Below are 7,066 nucleotides of genomic sequence, written 5' to 3' on the forward strand. Positions count from 1 at the left end.
AAAAAAAAGTCAAAGATGAAAAAAGTCAATAGATAAATTAAGAGATAAAATTAAAAATAAAATATCCTTCAAAACACGTAAAATGAACTCTCACCAAACTATTTCACAAAGATTGAACCTCTCACTAATAAAAAAAAGAATAATGCTTGGGACCCCCTTTTGGGTGTCACCCCCTTTTGCCACGTGGCGGGTGGTGATTGGAGGAGCAGGAAAAAAAAGAAAAAGAAAAAGAAAATGTAACCAATAAAAGAGAGAGGGGGTCAAAGGGGGTGGGGGAAAAAGGGGGGATGAATCATTATTGTAAAAAAAAATACACTAAACCTAATCTCTTAGACACCCTCTAAAAAATTAGATTTATTACTAATTTTCTCTTTTAGTAATAATCTTACAAATTGTTGAATAATTGTTGTGTTAGGACATATTGTGATAATTGATTATGTGACAAAGTGATATTAGTTATAAACTATTAGGTGATTTTAGTTAGACCAAAATGATGTTTGACTGTATCCAAAATGCAACTATGTGTAATGGCTTGAATTCAATTTTTTTAATTTCAAGAATAGGAAAGTGATAGTGCATATAATTTAGGAGAAATCACTACTGAGCTATACTCTCATAAAATTATTACAAATTCAGTATTGATATGTAATTTTTTTTTAGAACTTACATTGAATTAAAATTTCTCTTATAATTTACACAATTTTTAGGGCCTATATAACCCCAGGAACTATTAATAAAGGTAAATTAAAATTTTATCCTCAATTTTTATTCAATTTTGACCTTTCATCTTTGCAAACAATTAAATTCTTGAATTACAGAAAATAAATAAATTATATATATATATATATATATAAATAAATAAAAAGGTTTAAAGGGACTGAACTCCATTGAGCATGAGAGCTAAATAACTTATCTCAAACACCACCAAAAAAAAAAAAAAAACCTTATCTCCATTTTCATTGGAAGGATGTAAATTCATTGGAGAGGGAACTTACACGACAATCGAACAGTCATTTTCCAATTATAAATGAAAGGCAACAGTTGAATCTGATGTTACTGTTCATCGTCTCTTCTTGGTACCATCAAATGACTCTCAACTAACCCTCTCTCTCTCTCTGTCTCTCTCAACTGGCACTTGCCGGTTTCTGTCTCCATGTATACCATTGCCTTATTCCACAGGAAAGACAATCCGATAATAAACCGATCTAATTATTTTCAATTTGAAAAAATATATATAAAATAAAAAAAATCAAATTATATAAAATTTTAACTTAATAAATAAATAAATAAATCGGATTGAATTATCAGATCGGATATACAAAATTATCGAATTCATATTTGGATAATCTCTAATTGGATATGGGCTAAACAGATTCAAATCGGATTCAAATTTATCTTAATTAGGTCGAATTCAGATTTTAACAAATTCAATCCGAAACGAATCCACTTACAGATCTAGTACACAGCTTTACCTAACTTGTCCAACATGTTTCATGGTCCTCCGTCCCAGCTCATACAAAATGATTTAAAATTTTAGATAAAGGTTTAAAATTCAAGCCCGCTCATGAATAAATTCTGTCTGGCTATCCCACCAACCCTACTTAAATTATCCTGTTTAAAAAAAAAAATTAATATTATTTAAAAAAAACCAACACGTTTAAATTCAATTTTAAGTTATTAAAATCAATCGGTATGTTTAGTTTTAATTTTTTGAATTCAATGTTTTAGAAATTGAGTCTTTTGTTTTGTATTTTTTTTGTTTTTAATGAATATTTTTAAAATTTCAAGCATTTTAAACTTTTTTAAATACACCTTATTTAGATGTATATAAATACTAAAATATTTGTAAAAAATATTTTTAAAAATTAATATATATACAAAAATATGAAAAATGTACTAAATTTTCATTTTTTTAATTATATTTTTGGTGTTTAGTGAATTTTTTAAATATTTCTCACAAAAATTATACTTTTTAAGTGTATTTATGGTAGGCGTGTCTAAAAATTAAAAAAAAATGCATAAAATATTAAAAAAATCAATGAAAACAAAAAAATACTGAAAATGAAAAAATAGAATTTTCTAAAAAGTGAATTCCGAAAACTAAAATCAAACAGAGTAAATATTGTTTCATTTTAAAAAAAAAAACATTTGATAGCCCAATTATTGTTGTAAATTGTATTTTTTTACACAAAATACAATTTGTTAAAATTGAATTTGACAATGACGGGTAATGTCTTCCAAAATCTCAACTTTTTATATATAATATTGTCATTGTCATAATTTATTAATTTGGTGAATTTATATTTTAATTTGATTGTTTTAATAGTATTAATTAATTTGATCATATGAATTATTAGAAAAGAAAAAATAAAAAAATATATAGTCCGGTTCAGTTTGATTTTGACCCGTAAATTTGGGCTTACGGGTGGAACATGGTTTTAATTTTTTTAAATAAGCCCGGCTCATCCTAACCTGATGACTGGTTAAAATCTAAAAAACCCATTAATATATGGAACGTGGACACAGTAGCTGTGGGTTGGGGAAGCCCAGCCAATTCTATTGATGACCCTTACTCATATATGTAACTATAACTAAAAAAAAAAAATTGCATAACTTTATACTTTCTAAGTTATATATATATATATATATATAAAGTCATAACCAACATCACATGAGGTGTACACAAAAATCTCATAAATCATAACTAAAGAAGAAAATTCATCATAATTTAAAAAAATAATAATAATTAAAAATGAACATTATACACACTTTCAAAAGATGTATATAATAGAATTTCCTTTCTTTTCTTCAACTAGCTACACACTACACAGTCCAACATAGGACTGTAAAAAATGACATTTTTTCTTTGTATTGAAAGAAAGTTCTTGATAACACTTTGTTTAGTTTCAAAAAAGTGAGAACACTTTTTAAAAATTTTACTTTTTTTTTTATTTTTCGTGTTATTTTTTTTTATTCAAAAATTTTAATATTTAAAAAATAATAATTTTTAAATGTACCTAACCTAAATTTACTTAAAATGTATAATATTTATAAAAAAATTAAAAATTCATCAAATATTAAAATACAAAAATATATAAAAATTTAGTACATTTTCATATTCCTGTGTATTTATTAAATTTTAAAAATATGTTTTACAAATATTTTAATTTTTTGGTGCATCTAGAAAGTAAAAATTTTACTTCAAATATTTTTTAAAAATTCACTAAAAATAATATATATATATATATATATATATATATATATATGAAAAATAAAAAACTCAATTTTTAAAAAATTAATCAAAACCAAACAAGGTGATTGGGTGTAAAAAATTTAATAATCTAACGTGTATATATATATAGGAGTTGGTTTTATGTAACTAATCAATTTTTAGGCATTAATTTATTTTTATAAAGGAAAATGTTAAAAAAAAATTTTAGAGCTGTTATTAGTGTTGAGAAAACATGTAAAAAGTATATTACAATATATTAAAATTTGCAAAAATATTATAAAATATATAAAGAGTATATTAAAATAATAAATATTTTAATATTTTTTAATGTTTATTGACAACTCTTAAGACGTTTATTAGCAACACCCGTTTGTATCTAGGCAAATGCTAAACATGTTGTAAAATGTAACTCATATTTCAATGAATATACTTACATTTGTTGCACTTAAATAAACGAGTTTTTGCATAGAAGTAGAATTAATTTATTAACATTTTTCCATATTTTCAAGACATTTTTTTATATAATTTCTAATATTAAATAATACATAAGAAGCACTAGTTAGTATTTATCTTTATTTTATACTAATTTTTACGTATACGTTTTAACGAATTAAACCCTAATTATAACATAGCTTAACATAATAAATACTACCTTATTTAAATATATAATATTTTTATGTTTTTAGTACTTCTAAGAGCAACGATTGAGACTAGAAAAATTTTACTCTCACAACCCCGTATCATCTTACGTGAGAAAGAGAGGGAAAAAATAAATAAATAAAAATACACATAAATTAATCGCAGACATTTAAAAGTCATCACTCATGAAAGTCCCCAAATTAGGTCCCAAGCTTTTAAGATGCTATTAAACATTTGGGTTGCTCTTTTTCTTTGCTGCAATAATGTCTCAAAGGTGACTTTGTCATACATCTCTCCTCAAACAAGGTCTCTTTTTAACACACTTCGCCCTTCTAGTTAGTTCCTTTCTCCTCATTCTCTCTCTCCCCGCTCTCTTCTTCTCTCTCATATGATTGAATGGGATGAGGCAAAGGACGTATTAGACCTCACTAGGGTTTTGAAACACATGGTGGGTCCAAGATCTTTTGGATTTTTATGACCATTTTCATGTTTTTTTTAAGAATAAATTATAGATATATTTATAAAATTAACTTAAACAGTAATGTTACAGACTCTCAGTGACCCTTTTAGTGTCACGCGTCGGCCTGGAGTTGGCTGAAAATCAACAAAAAAAAAATTATTTTTTGGACCAATAGGAAGGGACCCCCAGCACCCCCACTTGGGGGTCCGAAGCTTTATTCTAATTTAAAATACAAATTATTTCATATTATTTGAAATCTTTTAAATATTTCTTTATCAGAATTTTTCATTTAACATAATTAATTAAAAAATAAAATTACTAACTGCTCTCTTATACAATAATAAAATTATTTGAATTAATAATTAAAACAAATTCATGACATCATTAAAAATTATCAATTAATTTGATTTTTAATAAATGAGACTATTTATTAGAAAATTATAACCTTGGTGAGATGTAATTTTCAAAATTATAGGAATAATTCATATTTTAAATAAATTTCAAGTAACGTATTTATAATTTACCCCACTTTTTTTTAATATTATTATTCATGGGAAATGCTAATCACAATGGTTGCTACTATTGATATTAAAATATATATAAATTAAATAAAGATACATGGAATTTTATAAAAATATGTAAAATATGTATTAGAATTCAAACTTATATTGGTGTTTGTTATAATTTATATGAGCTGTTTATAGCTAATTTTATTTGGGAGTTTGTATTAAACTATTTGATAGCTTAAATAAGTTGGAAAAAAAATTAATTATCTAAAAATTGTGAAAGAAATACTTTTGACTTCTACTATCTAGTTGCTAACTTGTAACATAAAATAAAATGTGCCAAATAAGCCAGATATTAGATCTTGGATTTGGTCTAATGATCTTGTAACCACACCCTAAGGTGTGGTAAAAAAAATGTTGAGGTTTGAATTGATAGAGCAGCAACTTTTTATTACTGCAAAAATAGCACTAAAATTATCTACAAATAGGGGACATTAAAAACTTGTGCCCACAAAATATTTCACCCTTTTATAATGAGAAATATTATATGTCATTAATTTTTTAAAATTATTTTATATCACTTTTATATGAATACTTCTCTTGTTTGGAAACAATTAATAAAAATAAATAATATTTTATCATATAAAGAATGGAAAATTGCTGATATATAATAATTTTCTTTTGTAATTTTGAGTCTCATTTTCCACTAATATGTTATTGGCAAATTGCAAATTGGTATGGTAATCATAAATTAATTACACTAGAAATAAGAACTTTTTTTATACAACTTTAATACATAGAAAGAACTTACACCTTGCACAAAGCTAAATTTACACTAGAGACTTGCACTACTATCAAAATGTAATTATTACTCAACAAGTTTTACAAAATAAACGATTCAGATTATAAAAATAAGTACATAATGCACTTCAAAATAAGGCACAACAGTCACTGGTGTGCCTTTGGCACAACAGTCACCTCAATTCCATTTATTTCTCGCTACACTTAAATATATTTTTCCCATATGTTAATCTCCTTTATTTATTCATAATGGAAATGGACCCCACCACCTGTTACAAATCTCATTGCGATTTGGCATTTTGTTAGGTTTTGGGTGCTGGCAAAGATGAACAACTTGGTGGTGGGTGGGGGCTCATTTTTAGATTAGATGTTTTGCTCTGTTGCAAAAACTTTTAAATAAAAAACACATTAAATGTGTGGCACTGAATCAGACACCCAATTGGTAGGGAAGTTTTTGGTGTTCCACACATCACATGTTTGTCTCTGCAGACTTTGTCTGTGTTCAAGCAATGTGGGCGAGAGAGATAGAGAAAACTTTTTAAAGGCTCAAACCAAACCAACCAATGATGCAAGCTGTTGGGAGGTAAAGAGAAAAGTGTGCCAGTGATCTCTTTTAAGGAGACCAAAAAGAATAACCCTAACAGGACAAGTTATGATAAAAAAAAAAGAAAAAAAAAAAAGAGAAAGTGGTAATACACTTGTCATGTTTCTATTGCTTACTAACAATCATAATTGTTATATGAAAATTTTTCATTCCGCATAAAATGAGGACAAAATACCCATTTTATTTCTAATCTTATGTGATTAAAATTGAGTACCACACCTCCTCTTAGAGGTCAAAATTGAATGCCTCAAATCGATTCACTATAAAATAGATGGTTTTAATGGTCTAAGGAGATGAAAACGAATGAAATTTTTTTAATCTGTTTAAGTTCAGATAGATAACGAATGAAATGCTATTTGATCCAATCCAATCCGCGAATATCCTACCTCCCCTCGGTAGAGAGGGTATTCCTAATCTCATGGGACTCATGGTCATTTCTTCAAACAAACATGTTTTTGTGAGACCAATTGAATTTGGTAATCCAATTTCAAGGTCTAAAAATTTGAAAAGGATTTGTAAATGAAAAAAAAAATTAAAAAAAAATTAATGAAACATAAATTAAATTTTATTTACCTTTTCTTTTCCTTTTTCCGTTTCTTCCCCAAATCCCTCCTAATATCATTGACATAAACAAAGTCCTAGAATATATGAATATAAATCAAGCTTGGGTGACGTAGTGATGATGCAAGACAAATTACTAACACTTATCTGCACATGCAACCCCACAGGCATTCAAATGTAGAGGTGATAGAGAGATATATTCAAGACATAGACTTACCTTGGACCCAGCTCTGATACCAGTGGCACATCAAACTACCCCTTGC

Source organism: Camellia sinensis, chromosome 14, assembly GCF_055761805.1.
Source record: "Camellia sinensis isolate YWXY chromosome 14, ASM5576180v1, whole genome shotgun sequence".
Lineage (NCBI taxonomy): Eukaryota > Viridiplantae > Streptophyta > Magnoliopsida > Ericales > Theaceae > Camellia > Camellia sinensis.